Source organism: Diorhabda carinulata, chromosome X (assembly GCF_026250575.1).
Source record: "Diorhabda carinulata isolate Delta chromosome X, icDioCari1.1, whole genome shotgun sequence".
NCBI lineage: Eukaryota > Metazoa > Arthropoda > Insecta > Coleoptera > Chrysomelidae > Diorhabda > Diorhabda carinulata.
The window spans coordinates 31,001,505-31,024,734 of record NC_079472.1 but is presented as its reverse complement, the minus strand read 5'-3'; the positions used below and the strand labels follow the sequence as shown (position 1 = coordinate 31,024,734).

Here is a 23,230-nt window from a genome sequence, read left to right as displayed (position 1 = left end):
AAGAATTGCTTCAGATTTCCAAAATTGCTTGATTTTTCAAGATTCATAGGAAATTTTCCTACAAATAATTGAATTTTCTCCAAATATCTTGGAAAACTGATCTGCCTAAATTTTTCAGAGATATACCATCTAATTTTCGAAAAATTAGTAGAATTTTTTTAAAAAAACAAGAATTATTGAAAAATTATTTAAATTTTCAATACGGTGCCAAAATTCATGACATTGCTTAAATTTTCCGGCAAAATTCAGAATTGTTGGAATTTTCTAAAATCTATCTTCCATGTTTTGAATGGAAACTTATTGAATAATGAAAAATATAAAGCGATGATGTTAATTTGTTTGAATTTTCTTAAATTGCTTGAATTTTCCAAAGACTCTTAAAACTCATGACAAATTGCTTAAATTTTCCGTCGAAATTCATAATTGTTGGAAATTGTTCGATTTTCCAAAATCACTGTTCGATCTTTTGAATAGGAAATTTTTGAAATATTAAAAATATAGAATCAATGAAATTCATTTGTTTGAATTTTCGAAAATTGCTCAGAGATTGCTTGAATTTTCCAAAAAATCTCAAAATTCATGACAAATTGCTTGAATTTTCCAAAAAATCTCAAAATTCGTGACAAATTGCTTGAATTTCCCGGCCAAATTCAGAATTGTTTGGTTTTCCAAAATCACTGTTCGATCTTTTGAATAGGAAATTTTTGAATTATCAAAAATATAAAATCAATGATATTCATTTGTCTGAATTTTTGAAAATTGCTCAAAGATTGCTTGAATTTTCCAAAAAATCTCAAAATTCATGACAAATTGCTTGAATTTCCCGGCCAAATTCAGAATTGTTTGGTTTTCCAAAATCACTGTTCGATCTTTTGAATAGGAAATTTTTGAATTATCAAAAATATAAAATCAATGATATTCATTTGTCTGAATTTTTGAAAATTGCTCAGAGATTGCTTGAATTTTCCAAAAAATCTCAAAATTCGTGACAAATTGCTTGAATTTCCCGGCCAAATTCAGAATTGTTTGGTTTTCCAAAATCACTGTTCGATCTTTTGAATAGGAAATTTTTGAATTATCAAAAATATAAAATCAATGATATTCATTTGTTTGAATTTTCGAAAATTGCTCAAAGATTGCTTGAATTTTCCAAAAATTCTCAAAATTCGTGACAAATTGCTTGAATTTCCCGGCCAAATTCAGAATTGTTTGGTTTTCCAAAATCACTGTTCGATCTTTTGAATAGGAAATTTTTGAATTATCAAAAATATAAAATCAATGATATTCATTTGTTTGAATTTTCGAAAATTGCTCAAAGATTGCTTGAATTTTCCAAAAATTCTCAAAATTCGTGACAAATTGCTTGAATTTCCCGGCCAAATTCAGAATTGTTTGGTTTTCCAAAATCACTGTTCGATCTTTTGAATAGGAAATTTTTGAATTATCAAAAATATAAAATCAATGATATTCATTTGTTTGAATTTTCGAAAATTGCTCAGAGATTGCTTGAATTTTCCAAAAAATCTCAAAATTCGTGACAAATTGCTTGAATTTCCCGGCCAAATTCAGAATTGTTTGGTTTTCCAAAATCACTGTTCGATCTTTTGAATAGGAAATTTTTGAATTATCAAAAATATAAAATCAATGATATTCATTTGTTTGAATTTTCGAAAACTGCTCAAAGATTGCTTGAATTTTCCAAAAATTCTCAAAATTCGTGACAAATTGCTTGAATTTCCCGGCCAAATTCAGAATTGTTTGGTTTTCCAAAATCACTGTTCGATCTTTTGAATAGGAAATTTTTGAATTATCAAAAATATAAAATCAATGATATTCATTTGTTTGAATTTTCGAAAATTGCTCAGAGATTGCTTGAATTTTCCAAAAAATCTCAAAATTCATGACAAATTGCTTGAATTTTCCAAAAAATCTCAAAATTCGTGACAAATTGCTTGAATTTCCCGGCCAAATTCAGAATTGTTTGGTTTTCCAAAATCACTGTTCGATCTTTTGAATAGGAAATTTTTGAATTATCAAAAATATAAAATCAATGATATTCATTTGTTTGAATTTTCGAAAATTGCTCAGAGATTGCTTGAATTTTCCAAAAAATCTCAAAATTCATGACAAATTGCTTGAATTTTCCAAAAAATCTCAAAATTCGTGACAAATTGCTTGAATTTCCCGGCCAAATTCAGAATTGTTTGGTTTTCCAAAATCACTGTTCGATCTTTTGAATAGGAAATTTTTGAATTATCAAAAATATAAAATCAATGATATTCATTTGTCTGAATTTTTGAAAATTGCTCAAAGATTGCTTGAATTTTCCAAAAAATCTCAAAATTCGTGACAAATTGCTTGAATTTCCCGGCCAAATTCAGAATTGTTTGGTTTTCCAAAATCACTGTTCGATCTTTTGAATAGGAAATTTTTGAATTATCAAAAATATAAAATCAATGATATTCATTTGTCTGAATTTTTGAAAATTGCTCAGAGATTGCTTGAATTTTCCAAAAAATCTCAAAATTCATGACAAATTGCTTGAATTTCCCGGCCAAATTCAGAATTGTTTGGTTTTCCAAAATCACTGTTCGATCTTTTGAATAGGAAATTTTTGAATTATCAAAAATATAAAATCAATGATATTCATTTGTCTGAATTTTTGAAAATTGCTCAGAGATTGCTTGAATTTTCCAAAAAATCTCAAAATTCGTGACAAATTGCTTGAATTTCCCGGCCAAATTCAGAATTGTTTGGTTTTCCAAAATCACTGTTCGATCTTTTGAATAGGAAATTTTTGAATTATCAAAAATATAAAATCAATGATATTCATTTGTTTGAATTTTCGAAAATTGCTCAAAGATTGCTTGAATTTTCCAAAAATTCTCAAAATTCGTGACAAATTGCTTGAATTTCCCGGCCAAATTCAGAATTGTTTGGTTTTCCAAAATCACTGTTCGATCTTTTGAATAGGAAATTTTTGAATTATCAAAAATATAAAATCAATGATATTCATTTGTTTGAATTTTCGAAAATTGCTCAAAGATTGCTTGAATTTTCCAAAAATTCTCAAAATTCGTGACAAATTGCTTGAATTTCCCGGCCAAAGTCAGAATTGTTTGGTTTTCCAAAATCACTGTTCGATCTTTTGAATAGGAAATTTTTGAATTATCAAAAATATAAAATCAATGATATTCATTTGTCTGAATTTTTGAAAATTGCTCAGAGATTGCTTGAATTTTCCAAAAAATCTCAAAATTCATGACAAATTGCTTGAATTTCCCGGCCAAATTCAGAATTGTTTGGTTTTCCAAAATCACTGTTCGATCTTTCGAATAGGAAATTATTGAATTATCAAAAATATATAGAAATTGTTGAAAAATTTCATGCATAATCATATCAATAATTATCAATATCAATTTCGTACAACAATCAATTGCCTACATCCTTTCCAATATTATTAGCTTGTTTGTATTCGATTCCTTTTGAACCATTTTCAAATCTCTATTAATAGAATGGCGAGTCGTATTTTGATTAAGACCGAAATAGATTTAAACGTCAACTTTTCATCATAAAAAACATAAAATCAAAACGATTTAGCAACAAAAACATATAAGAAATGAAAAACTAAATGGAATTAAAACGATTATTCGAAAATATATTAGTAATACTATGAATAAATATTTTTGTAATAAATAATTATGAAACACGTTGGAAGAAATAACTGAGATTTCAAAATACAAAAATTCTACTAAAAGTTCTTCATTGACAATATTTTATTGATAAATGTTCAATAAAGAAATAAATGTGAAAGTTCGTTAATATGGAAATTGAGACAGATACAAATGAACAAATATTTTTATTACTCATTCAACATGTCAACGAAAACATTATAATATCAAATAGTCTAACAAACTAAAATCGAAATTAACCTCATTATCGTTATATAAAGATACATATTCAAACGTCAACGTTGAATAAGTCAAAACTTTTCATGTGTAAGTTCAATACTCCGAAGTTGATCGAGGTTGGTCTAATTTTCAAAAATGCTCAAAACTTGTTAGTGATTAGTTGCCAAATAATCGCAAATTGAATTGGAATGACTTAGTCAGTTCCAATCTATATGTGTAATTAAAAAAATTATAAAAATCTAATAACGGCAGTTGTATCCGGTCAATTTACTTCATGATTTTTTTGCCTTATGCCCTCCTTAAGTTATACGATGTTTTTAAAAAATTTATTTTTTTAAATCTTGAGGTAAGTTGTTCGTTTTGGTCAAAGAACACTGAACAAATCAAGTCCTTCAATTTGAAATATGAAAGGAGTGAGTTGGTCGAGTCTAAGGAGAGTTAAGCGTGGACATTGATCCCCATTGAACCCGATTGCTTTTTGTATCCCTTTGATTATGACGAAGCTATAATCTTTCACATAGTATTGCTGGTAAGCACTTCGGATTCTCTCGTTAATAATATTGATAATAATATTAAAGATAATGAAAGTTTTATATCAATACACGTCGATTAAATCGTTTTCTTTGGGTATTGTGAATCGTTACCAGAAGTAGTATAATAAATTATTACAAATTATAAATATTTTAGGGTTTAAATTTTCAATACAACGTTGAGCAAACTCTTAGACACCTTGGCATTGGTATCTCGACTATTTAGAATGATTTCGAAGTACATTAAATATTAAATATACCACAAGGAATGCCACTTTCCATTGCGACTAATGACTAATCACTAATCAGTGATTTCCGATGCTCTGGTTGTTTATGTAAATCTAGTTTCCATCGCAATTATCAACGCCTCTTTAAAAATAATCATCGATTCGATTGAATGATTTTTAATATCGATGTATGGTATCTTTATAACATTCGAGGGAGTCAGATACTTCAAATACTAGATTAGTTCTTTACTAATTTCCTTGAAACCTCAATTTCCCACGCATCTGGATGATTTTCTGCTTGTTAACTTCATATTCCCTTTCAATTTCACACGTTTTCGTTGTTGTCATGGATACTTTTAATTACGAATTTCATATTCATACTACTCCATTTTATTTATAATAAAAACGCACTGTATAGTCAATGAACAAAAAAAGAATGATTGGAAGAAAGTACAACGTTTCCATTTTTCCATTCGGATTGAGGTACCAACAAAATTTGATTTAGCGGGATTTGATCTGCGGGAATAAGATGTTTTGACTGTTCAAAAACGTCAAAATTTTTTTGAACAGATTTGTGAAGCCTCACATCGTCGTAATGGAGAATGATTCGTCATCCATTATTGGTATTTTTTCGACCATCAAAACTCGTCGCTTGTCACGTCGTTCTTTGCACCAAAGGACACAATTTTTTTTGGACGATTGTCAAATTACACGGCATTTATTTGAACTCTGCTACTTAATTAATAGAATTGAACTGATGTTGGAAATTGAATTAAAAATAGAACACAATAATTTAAACTACGATTAAATTATAATATTATCAAATGGACACTTATCCCACGCACATTCTAATTTCAACATAAGACCATTAACATTTAAATTCGTCAAAATTTACAAGCATTTCACAATTTTAGAGAAAGCGTTTTCGGTACAAAAAAAGGTAAACCTGTATTAATTTGCCGGTATCGCTCATATTTTTTATTTAAACCCACTATTAAATTTTGTAAATTTACGAATTTCAAACTCTCTCACTTTAAATTTCTTTAATTCCTCAGACTTTTTATATATAATGAAATTAGTTATTTTTTAATTTCCGAAAGACAAATTTGACGTTTCAGTCCTAAAATCAAGACTTGATTTCATTATTTTATTTTTATTTGATATCAATGTTCCTCAAATTGTTTTTTATTGAATTGAGACACAAAACGAAACAATTTTCGGACGATTTTTTTCTTAAAATTGTAATTCATCTCCTATATAATCGTCCTTACTATTTGTTGCATTCAACCCTAAATTCCTATCCCAAAAATCTCCTAAAAGACAGTTGTTTTTTCATGCAAATTACCTTTCGTACCTGTCTCCTTTTTATAAGGTTTGATAGATTTGTCAATATTACGAGATCATCAATATTGATAAGCGATAAATATTTTGAATCTCCGAATGGCTACGGCCACAATGGTGAGAAAAAAAAAGGTTTTTGTGCGATCTAGTTAGCATGTACCTTTTGTTGCAAATCGAAAGGGGTATCGGTGGTAATTAATCTCTTATTTCCATAACAAATGATATTTCTCTGTGACAAAAATGTAAGGTGAAGTTTCTCCCTCGTCGTAGGCTATGGATTATACAACCACAACCAAGTTTCAGCCATCTTTGACGCTTAGCTTCAATTTGAAATTCTAAAATGCAAAAATGAGATTTTTGTACCTTAATTTGTTGAAGGTACAAAGCTGAGATGATTTATCTTAACTGTTTCTGGTTTGTGAAGATCCCCCTTTCAATTTCCATATACAGGGGTTGATATAAAATATATATCCTTTTAGTATCATCAAATGCAATGTCCATTACCTCGCCTTACCTCAGCATTCATTACAAATTCCTCAGATGGTTATGGTTAAATATGGTAATTTCCACCTTCTTTTCACTGTCAAATGCTTGTTTGTAGTCGATGAATAGAATTTTTCGATCACTTTCTTTTTAGTTAAAAGTTATGGTTAAAAGAAAATGGAAAGCCGATGGGGTAGTGAAAATCAACTAATAGGAATACCAATATGATAAAAAAAATGTACAATTTCAATAGTAAAGAACTAATTTAACCGACCGATGTTGTTTTTTTCTCTCTCAAACTCACATCGTTACACTAACAGATAAAATTATATACATTGGCCGTGTTATTTTCTGAGAAAATAATTACGATTTCTCGCCTAATGGTATAAAGTAAAAGTACCAAAAAATACGTGAGTCATTATTTTCCTATAATAGAACATCTTAACCCGTTAGGTGTCAAGATGATTCTAGTTAAGTGATGCATGACGGGCGACGTCGAGATTAAATTAAAATCAAATTTTTAGAAATACAACACACGTTATTTGATACGATGTTGTTGGGCAATCTTATGTTTGACATTAAAATTATAACCGTGCTTCTTTTAAAACCATCTTTTTGGTTTGAGGTTACATATATATATATATAATTATTTCATAGAGAAACGTAAAAACAACAGAAGCAACTAAAGATGAATAGGTAAAAGAGATGTCGCTCGACATGGAACAATAACATAACCTCATAAAAAGACACTGACATCTAAGACGCCGAGTCGATTTCGTAAGAGACATCTGCCTTTGGTAACATCAACTTTATTTAAAAGCTGTTCAACAACAATTTTACAGCGAAATAAGAAAAACTGATACTATTAAAAAACCTTGGACAAACTAATCGAAGAAATTAGAAATAAACAGTTTCATTCCATGAAAAAATTTGTTGCACTGTCTGTTGGTAACATTGAACATCCGGTGCACCTTCGAAGCAATCTACAGGTCATATTATTAGCTCCGAAAAATGATTATTACATTCCTAGAGCTGCCATCGAAGCTTTTATTCCACTTTGTAGGGAGTCCAATCTCAAATAGATACAATCACTTAAGGGTTTAGTCGTAAATCCTATTGTTTCTGAAGATTTTAATGTTCGAGGTCAGGTGGAACTGATGACCACGCTAACACATTTCTTCTTCTTCAGAAGTAGCATTGAAATTGGTAAGAAATGTTCTATATAAAAGGAAGACCAAGATGGTACGCAGAGGTGATGAAAGTCTTAAGAAAGAGGAAGAGGAAACGCGTCTGCGTGTAGCTCGGTGATCTCCAGATTAGTCGAAGGTATTTGGGTGTAAAAAAACAAACAGATCCACAAGGAAGTCGTAATATAAGAGAAGCAATAACTGTTATATGTGGGAATGTGTTCGGGTCAAGTGCGATTCCCTGGAAAATTATTGAATGTAAAATTATGATCTGATCTTTGACTATTTTCTAAATAAAGAGAATAAATTACTGCTAGTTTCCATGGAATCGCGAAGAAAATGAGGAGAGGAGAGACGAAGCTAAAGCTGCATACAAAAGAAAATTGAACATGAAAAGAAAATAGCACACAAGAAATTGAAGATATCTCGAATTTAGTTATTAATAGTCGAAAGATAGATCGGAAAACAATGAAATGATGATGTAATGTGGAGGAATAGAGAAAAAAGAAGAAGAAATAACATCAAATTTGAAGATTACAAAGAAATTACAGATGAAGATGATGCGGAAACTTGTTATAATAATAATTATTACTACGGAACTTTTGGGATTTCAATTTGTGAAAATAATTTGTAAGGAATTGAATAATAATGACGTAATCTGTATCTAGCTGAGATACAGGGTGTTGAATTTGAATATTAATGAGCGGTTCGAACGGGGATAAGGAATCTTATTGAAAGCATAAATTAAATTTATCTGTCGAGACGTCGGATTTCGAATTAATCGTTTATCTAGGTCTTATTAAAAAAATTCATTAGAAAAACACGTTACGATAGATAAGAAATCATCGACGTAGCATCTGTTGATTTTTTTTTCTTTCACAAAACCCAACAAACACTCTCCCCCACAAAAAACTATCCCTTTCATTTCGATCAGTGAAGAAAATAGAATAAAAAAATAAGACCTTATCAAAATAAAACAAAAAATATATGGGTTAACGAACCACCTGTATTTACCTGACTTTTAATATTCAAATAAATTTCACTTTCTAACGTTCTGATTTATTCTATCGAACGAAAAAGAATTTCTGGTTCTTGTTTGCCCTTTCCCTTCATTCTACGACCGTATGGTGTGTGCGTAGCATATGACCCTTCTTCTCTTTGAGGCCAAATCTAGCATCCCTAGACGAGAGTTCACACGGTCTAGGAGGCTTAGATCGACCAGATAGTCATTTGTTTTACATCCGAAGCCCGTCGATTGTCTGCAGGACCAGCCGCCTTGATCGTATTATAACAATTTTCGATTAATTATATTCCACCGATGTTGTTGCGGCCAACGAGGTATTTTTCTTAATGTTAACAAAGAAAAATCATTTAGTACGTGGGTGAATAATTATTTGGACGACTAGAAGGCATGTGGATGCTCGAATGTAAACACTCCCGAGATTTAGGGGGTGGCGTGGATGAGGGTAACATGTGTTAGTATTGTGATTTATATAAAAAGTAAAAGTGAATCGTATCGGGGGGCTACATTTTTTTGGGTACAGGTGGTCGGTTTTTACTTTTTTCTTTCTCGGCCAAGCGCACGTAAGGGTGAATACATTATTTAATTTTTTTTTTCTTCAATCTCGAGTGTAATTAGGACAGGATACGAGATTTTTTTGGTTGTTTTATAAATTGGAACAAAGAGGAAAAATGGAAGTTGGAAAAAAATATGAAGGACACACTTACAAGATGCTCCTTTTTTTTATTTAAATTCTGAAAGGGTATTTTAACTATTCATTTTCCATTGTATATAATGATAGTACGCCGGGTTAAGTGCGGCATTTGTTATACGAATGAACAGTCGATTGAAATTAATCATTATAATACAAGGTGATACATTAAAAACTTCATAATATAAACTATAGAAATATAAAACGAACCGCAAATCTAAATATTTTGAAAATAAAATGATTTGTGAAGAACTGAAAGCGGTTGTCAGATAACTAACAAAGTTTAATGCCTTGTAAATATGCTGATGAGTGTAAAAATTCGATCGATATAACAAAAATGATAAAAGACAAATATAGAACGCATTAACTACAACTATAACTAATAAAAAATCACTATGCTAATAAAAAATTTCTATAAATAAGCGAAGAAATCAATGACGACAAAGACAAAGATTATTCCATGAAAAAAGATGTTGTTGGTAACATTGAACATCTAGTGCTAAGAAAAAACACAGTTGATCAATCTACAATTGATATAATACCCTCGAAGCAATCTACAGGACATGTTATTAGCTCTGAGATGCCATCCAAGTTTTTACTCCATTTTGCACGATACCACGTCTTGCAGATGAAACGCTCTTCAAAAGTAGCATTGGAATTGGTAAAAATTGTTCTACAAAAAAGGAAGACCAAGGAAAAGATGGTACGCAGAAAGAGAAAAGAAAAAGGAAGACCAAGGATGGGCAAGATATTTTGTAGTAAATATCAAAAGATTATGAAGAAGATTGCGACAAAATGCGCAGAAGAAACTCCAATAAAAGATAAAATAAACACAGTTATAAAAAATACAATATGCCCGATTTATCAAAAATGTAGCATATACTAAGTAGTTAACAAAATATGAAGATAACATAGTTGAAAAATACCATGGATATTACATAACAGATTGATCAAGAGTTAACCAATTATTTGATTTTAAACTGTCATCGATTTTGAAAAGATTAATAACTCAATACAATTTCGAAAATGTTACAAAATTTGATAATCTGTAAATATAGAAGAAAATGAAATGGATAAAAGAATACTGGATGAAAACTCTTCCTCGGGAAGTTGTATTCCGTCTCAGTTATTAAATCAATTCAGAGATAAGAACTGGGTTATAACCCTCAACTAATTTCCAAGTTGTTGGAATTGAATTTGATTTGTTGATAGTGGTGCATCGATTTGATCGAATTCCAACTTGGAAATTACTAAAGATCAAACGAGTAGGTAGAACAGGCCTGAATAAAAAGGAGCTTATACTCTAACATATTTATTCTTTTCGTCTAAAATGAATAGAAAATACTAATTTACACTAAATTTGTTTAAAATATTGAAAATAATTGAATAAGAAAGAGTGTTACCACAAAAAAAGATGATGCCCAGCAAAAAAATGACAAGAACCGAAGGAAATAAAAAAAAATAGTAAAGTAGATGGAAATTAAGCATATAAAAGACTATACTTATTATTAACAACTTTTTTTGCACATAATCATGTGGATTTTATAAAAAAGCGACGTGCTACGATTACAGTCCTTTGGGTCTGTGTAAAAATCTTCATCTATTGACAATCTAATCCTTTCCTGTTGCATTATTCTTGTTAAATTCTGCCTTTTTCATTTTCAAATTCGATCCTTCGAAATAAAAATCACAAATTGAAAACCAAAACCTATAACCGAAGTATTTTATTTATTGACGCAAATATACTTTTCTAAATGTACCTCGTAGAATAAAAATAGTCCAAATTTTCATCCCAACAGTTGATACCTGTAAAGCTTCGAATCGATACAATAAAACCCGCGTGACAAGTGAAGTAAAGTAATCGATAAAGAAAAGCTGTCTCCCACTAGCTGGCTGGCGCTGCTTTTAAAAACGAAAGTGTCCCAGTGAGAGAATCGAGATCAAAATCTGCTCCTATTCATTAAAATACCTCGACGCAATGATTGGTTTTCAAGGTCGCGTAGCAATGAAACCACCCTATTTTCCATCCCCGTTTTCTCTCACCCACTCTACGTTAAACTCTCTTAAGTATTGATTCTTTCGAAAATGTAGAATTCGAAGAAATTATAAACGTACAGGATGATATTTCGTTTATTAATGAATCCATTAAAGACATGTTTCTTGAAACAAAAAACAAACATATCCATTTATCTTTAATTACTACGAGGATGACTGTATCACAATCTGTACAAGTTTTGGATTTAACCTCGTATTAGAAATAATCAGTTGTGGCAAAACACAAATCGCAGATGATGTTAACGATGTTGATGAAGATAGTAAAAGAATACGTTTAAATAAACAAAAGACCAAATATATGAAGTTTGGAAAGGATTTGAATAAATCTGAAAATGTCGACGGAGCAAAACGGAGATCATAGATTCGATTAAGTCCGGATACTTAGAGTAATAACGACAAACGAAGGAGATTAGACCAGGGAAAGACTGGCAAAAGGAAACAACACATTTGGAGCCCTCGAAGGAGAAAGGTACTAAAGAGGAAGGTTTTTCATGGTCAAGCTAATATGGGTTATGTGGTCAGACCAAAAAGACTTCGTTGGATAGGAAAAAGAAAATTGATAGAGGTATGTAAGGATTTAAAGAAAACTGATATCAAGCAATCGTGATAGAAGAAAATCGAGTTGTTATGATTAAAAATTATTCAATTTTTATAAGTACTTATTGTAACAAAACAGTAATTAATTGAATATATAACTGAGAATCCGTCACTTTTTCCTTGAGAAAGAATTTCAAGTACTTTTGATTTGATAATATTTGAACTGATATGAATACAAACATAGTATTGATACGAAAAAAATGTGTGTAGACCCTAGATAGAAGTTGCCGGGATAATTTTCTTGGTTTCTTCATTTGTTTTCATAACTGGAAGCAGCCGCCGCGCCGCCTACGTTCGAAATCAACAAGGGATGCTGCGACGACCTCGAGACGACAACCCAGACTGTGGGAAATTTTCTTTACCGTTTCAAACCTGTCAAGGTAATTTTAGTTTTGGGGGAGTTCGTTTCACCGATTGAAGTATATCAATAATTCATAAATCAGAATTTATTCATGATATTATCTGGAATTTAATAAAATTGTTAAAAGTTTTTCTTGTTGTTTATTCAATTTTTATGAAAATAGATTTATCAAAAATCGAATTTATTCCTATAATTCTAATAAAATATTTTATTCTAATCAATACCATCCCCGTAGCGTTACACAAAAAAGGGTGTAATATTTCACAAATCATACAGACACACATACAAAAAAAAACTAATAATTTTCAAATATCTGGCTACTTATATATCGATAAATTTCTGACTATCCCATAAAAAACGAATCAATTGGATAGACTTGAACATATTTTTCTACGGTGGCAGGGTCAAATACGGTTTTTTTTTACCTGACTCGTCCGTAGGGATAAAAAAGACCTTCCATCTACCTGATCTTACCTAATAATTGAGACTGCATTAAATACAAACACAAAGCAGATCTCATTCTCGCTATTCAATCGTACTCGTACGGGGGAGCGACAAAATGTTAGGTATGAGTTGTTTGCCATTATCGAATATTCTATAAAATCTATTGTCAAGTTGAGTTTTTATTCGTACAAAATATTCGCCATAAAGAAAATATAATATTAATTATCAACTTTTTAACATCTATCGATGACGTTTTTATCATTTTTTGTTTGTATGTACGAGGCATATTTTTTAAGTAAGTACCGTTTTGCGATTCCGCCGCCGCAACCCCAAGGTCGGCGTTCCGCACCTGCGCGCTGGTTACCTATATCTCTTGTGTACGTACTGACGCCATTACAGTCTGATTCTGAACATTGTGTACGTTGTTTACTGAGTGTTTAAGATGCCTCCGACAATCGTGAGTCCCGCCGATTGTGAAGTACGGGCTGTTATACGATTTCTTAGTGCTAAAGGCGTAAAACCGATCGATATTCATCGTGAGATTTGTGAAGAAGAAGAAACAACAATCCGTGGAATGGCGATATTCATCATCACCCAAAAAAGTGAAGTTTAAGCGAACAATTTCCGCCCGGAAAATCATGTGCACAGTTTTTTGAGACAGAAAAGTGTTTAGCACTTGAAGAAACACCTGGGCGATCAGCGTCTTCAAGACGATAACGAAGTCAAAACAGTTGTGATATACGGTGGTTAACAAGAAGTCAGGCGGCAGAATTTTATGAGAAGGGTATTCAAAAACTGGTGCCACGTTATGACAAGTGCCTCAATTTTCACGGAAATTTTATAGAAATGTAGATTAAGATACAGGCTTTCATGTAAAAATATAATTATTGCGATAATATCTTTGCTCTCCTTTTTTTAATTCCAAAACGGTACTTACTTAAAAAATATGCCTCGTATATTGTAATTTGAAGTATTTCCAAAGATCACGTTGATATTAAATTTATTTCACAATCTTTTAATTTAGTAGAGAAAGTATTTAGTGAAATTAATACAAATTTTGAATGTAAACTACGCATACATCAGAAATTTAATCAAAATTGTGAATTTTTTTGTTAGAAATTCAAGTCACTACGAAATAATAAGAAGATTCCTACTAAATATATGAACTTTAATTTTTATAATAATTTTCAAAGATTTAATTAGAAGTAGTTAGTGAAATAACCCGTTTTTTAAGTAGACCAAGCAATTAAAATGCAAAAAAAATGCCAATTATTTACAAAAATCAAAGCATTTGAGTCTAGTCGATCTAAATATATTCTTTGGTTTGATTGTTCTTTAAGACCAAGACCTCGCTCATCCCCATACACGACATTTTCCATATATTTCGTACATACTTTCTATAAATTCAAAAATCAAAATTGTTGGGTTCATTTTATGAAATGTACAAGACCTACAACATGTCACTAATGCATTGTAAAAAAGTATACACCAAAAAGATATCAAGCAATTCAAGAATGTCGATTAATCGAATTCTTAAGTAATTTCTAAAATACATTCAGTTTTCAGCTTCAACTTCACCATAAATGATATAGAAAACTGAAAACCGTGTATGAGTTCATCAAAATTTTATCTCCATCTTGTACTTCATGTTGAATTGCTTCTAAAAGAAGATAAAGCGTAGTTTCCTGGCAAGTGGTGAAGTGTCATGGGAAAACAAAAAGTATTTAGACAACAATCCCTGAAAAAAAAGTATTATTTAATATTATATAAAGCTTCACAATTCTTAACAAAATCAACTACGCGCGAGAAAACGTTTATGATCGCTATGACAACCCCATTCGACGTTAGGGTGAGGCTCTATGTTGTCCAAGAAACCCCCTCTAATAGTTTGTCTAAATAATATTTTGGTGACGACAAATAACAGCACTGCTTTTATAGGAAATTGATTATCTTCAAAATGTGTTAAAGTCTTCTTCAGAAAACCACCTTTTTGGATGTAGCGCGGCAATTATATTGTAATTGATAAATCCCAGAAGTTATTTACAAGATCCAACTTTCTTATAACACGCCCTGTATATCTAGCTTCTCGAATACAGTTTGACAAGTTTTCGATATCGTTTTCTATACAGTTGGCAATATGGGCAGTTCAATTCAGTTCTATCTCTGCAACCATTTTTTCTTTGTTCTCTCCCTCCTTATTTTACCTCCTTTCCCTTCTTCAATGACCTTTTTTGCAAAACTTTTTACATCGTTTTGGCATGCCCCGACCATCTTAATCTTTGGATTTTCATGTATCAGTTCTAGGTTAGTTTTCTTCTCCATACTTCTTCCGTTACTTGTTTTTATTCCCCCTAACCAATTTTGTTGGTTCAATCGTTGTTAAAAGCCATTTCCGTAAGTAATTGCTGATTATTTTTTGGTATATTCTTATTTTGGCTGCTTTGACCTTCTTTCTCTAGGTATGATTTGAAAATACAAGTGGTGATCACAATTTTTCACAGTCGCCTCGTATATGCGACTGGAATAATAATAGCGATCGAGTTTAATGGGTATGAAATGAGATTCTCAAGATGGATGGTCAGAATGACTGTAGACTGTAACAGGAGGAAGTGATCTGTGGACATTTTTTTTTTTCGAATTCCTATGCTTTAATCGGCTCGATTCAAAACATAAAAGATTACGCTACGTTATATGTTTTAGACATGGTTTTATGTTTTTTGAAATATAAACTAATAAAGTTATAAGTAATAAATTATTATTATACAATCTTCAAAAGAAATAGTATTATAATAAGTTTCACGTAAATCTTACTATTTCAACATTTTTATAATTAAAATTATGTAAAGTTATGTAGAACACAATCGTTTTTCTTCTATATAATTATCTTGTTGTCGACTCTCCATTTTCATCAGCATATTTTTAGCATTTTTACATAATATAATTTTTTTTTGGGGAATTACTGTTTGTTAGTCTCGCTAAAACTCGAGAACGGCTGGACAGATTTGACTAATTTCGGTCCTGAATTATTTGTGGAACTCCAAAGAAGGTTTGAATTTCCGAACGCAACCATAATATTTGACATTTGACATTTGACAACCATTAATATGTCGATTCATGCTCCATATTCATGCGAGTATTTTTGCAACAAGATGAAACTGCAAATTTTAGACATTGGAAATAATAAATTTATAGTGGACACCTCGACCACATTACCCACAGATTTCTGCCACATCACAGCGTGTTTTCTCATATTTATAGTAGCAAAAAATAAAGATGTCGAGGATCTCAATTCGACCATTCAGATATTTAGTTTCTTTCAAATTAGTCGACACCGTTATGAACCAGGACGACGTAGTCAACTAGCTTTTGAATTCACTGGAATTGCTTGGATTACCACCTCACAATTTGCAGGTAAAAGTAGAATCATTAGTCATTATTAGGTGAAAATACAAAGGAAAGGATTTTCTATGATTCCAACGAATTTACAATTCGATTTTAAACGTTTACAATTTCCGGTACGTCTGGCCATTGCGATAACCATAAATAAATCGCAAGGCCAGTCGTTGGAAGTTTGCGGAGTCAACAATATAGGTTATCAGACAGCTTGAAATTGATTAACTGTATCATAATTGTGTGTGTCTGTCAATATCAAATGAAAACCTTACAAATGGTCAGTATTTCTTGGAAACTCTGTTCATTTATACCAAAGTTTAGGTCTTGAGTCGATTGAGGCAGATATTGTGTTAAAAATCAAACTAAAATTTGTTATTTTTTGCAGATTACTTTGCCAAAATAAATTGTTTGGTTAGATTAGATTTGTGCCTTTGAATGTTTAATCTGTCTTTAGCATCGTTATCAGCTAAGAAATTTTTCTCTCTAGATGCAACTCTTCCGAAATCATCCCCTTCCACCCTGTAAAAGACGTAGTCGTTTCCGCTAAATCAAATTTTGGTCCTCATTCATTGTGCATTATGTACTGAAGTCTGACGAGATTTTTTTGTCAAAATTTTTGAAAAATCTTCTTTAATTTGCCACAGGAACTTGTGGCAACCAAATGCTGGTATATTATTCCGAATTCACAATCGACGCGAGCTTTTTTTGAGCGATTGTCAAATTATACGTTCACCATTTAAAATGTCAAACTTTATGATGGAAACGTCAGATTTGACATATTCACATTCCATTTATCTGAAAACTTCAGTAGCAACCCTCGTAGATTTATCGAATAATAGTCGAGATTTTTCTAATTTTCAACGGGATAATCACAGATCAACGTTCTATTTACTACATTTTGTATTGTGTGATTTTTATTGGGGACTTTACCTCCCTATAAGTAAACAAATAAATCCTGACTGTATCATTCAAAGAAACTACTTAATATAAACCCAAATATACTTATATTCAGTTTTTATCGACGATCTTGTAACCCGATACTAATAATTCTGTCAACGTGGCAAAAAGGGTTGCTAAACAAGACCCTTCGATTATTTCCGATACAATACCAGACATACGCTCAAAATCGAAACGGTACCAACTTAAAAATTCAGTAGATCCTCTCTATATAATCTATAGTATTAGATCTAGATCACGCAGTCATTTAATATTGATGGAGTTGTTAAAGATCTGATCTATTTTTGTCTACAATACCCATTGTTGGATGTTGATTTTTGGTTTAAATAATTTCGCGTGCTCTGCTCGTGATTTGGGAATGGGGGTGAATAGTTATTTCGAGGGGTTGATTTCCTAGCTCGCTATTATTATTATTATAACTTAATAAACCATAATCGATTCTAATAGTCAATTGGGTTGATTTTAAATTACATAAAAAGGGGTACGCGTATTTTTATATTCCAAATTAATTCTTGTATAGTGTCGTTTATTGCAGTATTGTTTATCGATTAATAAGTATTTAATCAGGCAGTCTTTGAAAGAAGCAATGCAAATAACTTGAACATTGAGCTAGTAACACGCGTTGCGTCAAATACTTTTTTACCAGCGATACAGAAATTCCGCAGCGCCGCTACAGTCGTACGTTGAAACGCGAATGTTGCCGCAAAACTTAGACGTATCGTATAGTATCGGCTTTACCAATTAAATCAGATTGCAACAAGAGGATATTGACCTAAAAAGTAACGAAATAAAATAAATTGTTTATTATATCAGGGACGTGTATCCATTTTGATTCATATATTCATTCGTAATAATTTTATTGAATAATAAATATTTTAATAGACATTTTTTTGACGTTTTAAATTATTAAAATATGATGATTGTACGCAGACACTACACTGGCGGAAGAAAGCGACTGCGAGCTCTCGCACTACACATTTCTCTATTATTGACATTCAGGCGTCAGTCGGCGTTGTGCTACAGCCACTTTAACATTATTGATGCTTCCGCCAAGTGAAGTGAATTGCGAAGTTTGATTCGTTTTCGACAGGCTGAAGGTCATAATTATGTAGAAATCCATCGGAGATTGAGTCGTACGTATGGGGAAAGTTTAAAGATGGCCGTAATGATGTGCACGATGAAGGAGGCCAATTAATTTGTCGTTTCAGATGACTTGGTTCGAAAAGTTGACAGAGAAAAGGGCAGATTCATCATTACTGCTTTATCTACGGAATTTCCAGAAGTTTCAAGGTTTGTGCTGTACTATGAACGGCTAGGCTACATTGGCGGCAATTTTTTTTGAAGAGAATATTAAAAAGCTTGTCCACAGCAATGACAAACGTCTCACGTTGAAAAAACAACGGGCCTCGTATATTTTTATATGCTGTTTACTTATTTACTTCAAAACTTCCAATGATTTTAATCAGTAAAATTAAAAAACAAATAAATATAATGATGAAACAACCGGTAATAAAATTAATGATAGAAGAAATGGATATGAAGAAATTTGATACTATTATCGGTGTTAGATATAATATTTACAACTTTTTTTTAATATGTTGTTGATAGAGTCATTAGACCTACTGGTTTAAGACGATCTACGATAACCTGAAAAACACAAATTCTAATTTTTATTTGGAATAATAAAAATTATCTCTTGTAGATTTACAACGACAATAACGATAAGAAGAAACGAATTTATAGTTTCTAGATGTAATAATTTCAAATAGTTTGAATGAATCTTTGATGAATTGCAACAATATGTTGAAAAAAAACCCTTCTTCAAAATGAATTAATAATACAAAGTTTTTATGTATATAAACCTCTGGAAAATCAATTTAGACCATTTTAATAATCCCCGATTGAGAATTTAACTTCCTACTCTGTTAAAAATAAAAAAAAACTCAAAAATTATAATAATTTAAATAATAATAAGTTGTTATTAAATAACAACCCGCGGACACCTGCAGAACGTTTATTTCTTCCGAAACTCATCAAAATATTTTGTAATAATATCATACACACTCGAATGAACCCGAAACCGTGACGGCACTACTTGCCCAATCTTTTTTTTTATTATTATTATTTCGAAAAACGTACCTTCAATTTATCATTGCATGTCAAAATATTATTAGTGCGTACCTATTTTGAACTAAGACCAAATCTTATTATTCTTATACTGAATCTATAATTATAATGTCGAATTTCTCGGAATTTCGACTCGCAACACGCTACATATATATTAAAATTAAAATTAGTATATTTACTTTGGAAATATCCATTTCGAAATTGTATATTAAGGTCCGCTTTCAAATTCTAGTTTATAAGAAGTTCGGTATCCACTTCATCCTCTCTTAACGATCCGACTAATTTTGTGTAAATTATCATTGAGATATCCATGTAAATACTTATTTCTATAATTAAAAAAATATATCTCGATTCGTTTTTATATTTTATCGGGCAGTATAAATTCTTCTACTTTTATAACGAAAGTATAATCCAAGAAAACGACGTATAAAACTCAAGTACTAAATCAATTAAAGATGCAGAATATGTACAAGATGCAGAAAATGTAGAATATGTAGAAGATGCAAAAGATGCATTAATCAAAGTGAATTATAGATAACAAAACAAGAAATCAATGTAGATGCAAAAGATGTAGAATATGCAGAAGATGCAGAATATGCAGAATATATAGAAGATACAGAAGATGCAAAAGATGCAAAAGATGCAAAAGATGCAAAAGATGCAGAAGATGCAGAATATGTAGAAGATGCAAAAGATGCAATAGATATAAAAGATGCAATATATTATAGATAACAAAACAAGAAATCAATGTAGATGCAAAAGATGTAGAATATGCAGAAGATGCAGAAGATGCAGAATATGTAGAAGATACAGAAGATGCAAAAGATGAAAAAGATGAAAAAGATACAAAAGATGCAATATATTATAGATAACAAAACAAGAAATCAATGTAGATGCAAAAGATGTAGAATATGCAGAAGATGCAGAATATGTAGAAGATACAGAAGATGCAAAAGATGTAAAAGATGCAGAAGATGCAGAATATGTAGAAGATGCAATATATTATAGATAACAAAACAAGAAATCAATGTAGATGCAAAAGATGTAGAATATGTAGAAGATACAGAAGATGCAAAAGATGTAAAAGATGCAGAAGATGCAGAATATGTAGAAGATACAGAAGATGCAAAAGATGTAAAAGATGCAGAAGATGCAGAATATGTAGAAGATACAGAAGATGCAAAAGATGTAAAAGATGCAGAAGATGCAGAATATGTAGAAGATACAGAAGATGCAAAAGATGTAAAAGATGCAGAAGATGCAGAATATGTAGAAGATGCAAAAGATACAAAAGATGCAAAAGATGCAATAGATGCAAAAGATGCAAAAGATGCAAAAGATGCAAAAGATGCAATATATTATAGATAACAAAACAAGAAATCAATGTAGATGCAAAAGATGTAGAATATGTAGAAGATACAGAAGATGCAAAAGATGTAAAAGATGCAGAATATGTAGAAGATACAGAAGATGCAAAAGATGTAAAAGATGCAGAAGATGCAGAAGATACAGAAGATGCAAAAGATGTAAAAGATGCAGAAGATGCAGAATATGTAGAAGATACAGAAGATGCAAAAGATGTAAAAGATGCAGAAGATGCAGAATATGTAGAAGATGCAAAAGATACAAAAGATGCAAAAGATGCAATAGATGCAAAAGATGCAAAAGATGCAATATATTATAGATAACAAAACAAGAAATCAATGTAGATGCAAAAGATGTAGAATATGCAGAAGATGCAGAAGATGCAGAATATGTAGAAGATACAGAAGATGCAAAAGATGAAAAAGATGAAAAAGATACAAAAGATGCAATATATTATAGATAACAAAACAAGAAATCAATGTAGATGCAAAAGATGTAGAATATGCAGAAGATGCAGAATATGTAGAAGATACAGAAGATGCAAAAGATGTAAAAGATGCAGAAGATGCAGAATATGTAGAAGATGCAAAAGATACAAAAGATGCAAAAGATGCAATAGATGCAAAAGATGCAAAAGATGCAATATATTATAGATAACAAAACAAGAAATCAATGTTCATTGGAAGATATAGAAAACGAAAGACAAGGACATAATTGATACAAAAGTAGAAGACCACAGATGAAATCGTGGTTAATATAAAAAGCAAAAACCGAAAACTAAATGAGAAAAAATAGTTAATACTAGAATCAAAAACTAATGATTAGGTCGCAGTTTATAAAAGAATCAAAAACAGAAAATCAAACAAGAAGCAGAATACAAAAGAAGAAGTTTTGGTTAATACAAAAAGCAAAAGACCAAAAACTGAATAAGAAAAGATAGTTAATACTAGAATTAGAAAACCAATGATGAGATCGTGGTTTATGAAAGAAGCATAAATCATGGTTTACTATTTTATCCATGAATTAATATCGATTTAACACTTTTTTGCAGTTACAAAATTGCATTGAACAAAAAAAAATGAAGTAGAAATCTATATTTTGTCAAACGTAACCGCGAGAAAGTTTGTTTTGCCGTCTGAGTGGGTGGTGAATAACTAATTAATTATTAAATCGAATAAATTAATACAATAACGAGTACGTTATCAAACGATAAATGCAATTACAATATTTTATATAAACGAATGGATCTTTTTCGTGATACATTATTTTCACCAACAATCGATAAAGCTTCACAGTCGCCCTACCTCACTTAATTTCGTATTTTCGGGGTAGTCTTAATCCAGCAATATCGATATTCTATAAATAATTCGTTAGGTCTTATTATACGTCTACCTCCATGTCGAAAGGGTCACATTTTACATCACCATTGGATTTATTGCGATTAAGTCGAGGTCTTTTTAAAAAAATTTTGTCAAAACTGAATAAATACACAGGGAAAGCAATAAAAATAGTTAATTTTCTCAAACTAAATAACATACAATTACATTTCTTTTATTTCCACTAACATGAATTGTCAGAAGAACTCAACTCGAGGTAGCTGGACTGAAAATTATTTAAACAGCACTGCAAGAAGCAGATTTTCTTTAATTTGTGTTATTGAAAAACCAATGAGAGCAAATGATGTATCAGAAGAGAAAAAATGAAAGGACAAGAAGTGAGATTTCTGGTATATAACCTAACAACGACATAGATCAGGAGGAAGCTGATCCAGAAGTTGAAAAAAATTCTCTAGCGTTGATTTGTCGAAGATATTATCCATTTTCCGATAAGTTAACTCCTGTCAGTCGTGAAGGAAATTACTGGCACGGAAAAATGAAAAAATACGTAGTAGTTAAACAAAATGTAAAAGACTAAAATAGACCGAGAAAGCAACTAAAAATAAAACCAACCGAGTTCAAAACAAAATCAATAGAGAACAAAACAAAACGAACATAGAAACAAAAGAAAAAGAAGTGCAGTACTTTCCAAAGGACAGTATACCAAGAAGAAGAAGAAGGAAAGTTTGATGGAGAAAAAAATTCATGCAGAGGTTACGGAAAAAACTAAAAACAATGATTTAACTGCAACATCTGCGACAGATTTCATTCAAAAATGAAACAGAAATTAACCCTTACCACAAATAAAGTCATCCAACCATCTTTCTCATCGTTTTTTTTTCCTTAATTATAATATTTTTCTATTATATAGCACGTGATCATCGAATTCAAATGTATAAATTAAGCAAATCCTTGAAAGAAAATTCCCATTGTAAATTAAAATATTAAGAAATTAATATTTTGAGCGTAATTAATAAAATATAATAAACTGGATCTTCAAAGCCAAAGTTCACACGTGTTTGGCAAATTTTATTTTAGTTAATTAGCATCATTATTTTTAATAAAAATCTTCTTTGACCTTCATGTTGTCGAAACGCGTTAGTTGATTTTATATCGTTATTAAAAAATTAGAAAAATAAATAATTATACATATATACACAGTGA

At 30.8% G+C, this 23,230-nt stretch overlaps 1 protein-coding gene and 1 long non-coding RNA gene across 6 annotated transcripts in view; one reads left to right on the top strand and one right to left on the bottom strand.

Annotated features, from left to right (window-relative positions):
* The window catches only part of LOC130900950 (uncharacterized), a 172,625-nt gene that overhangs the window by 76,195 nt on the left and 73,200 nt on the right, over positions 1-23,230 (bottom strand). The gene's annotated exons all lie outside the window — the stretch shown is intronic.
* The window catches only part of LOC130900939 (zinc finger protein rotund-like), a 167,220-nt gene that overhangs the window by 103,448 nt on the left and 40,542 nt on the right, over positions 1-23,230 (top strand). The window lies entirely within an intron of this gene.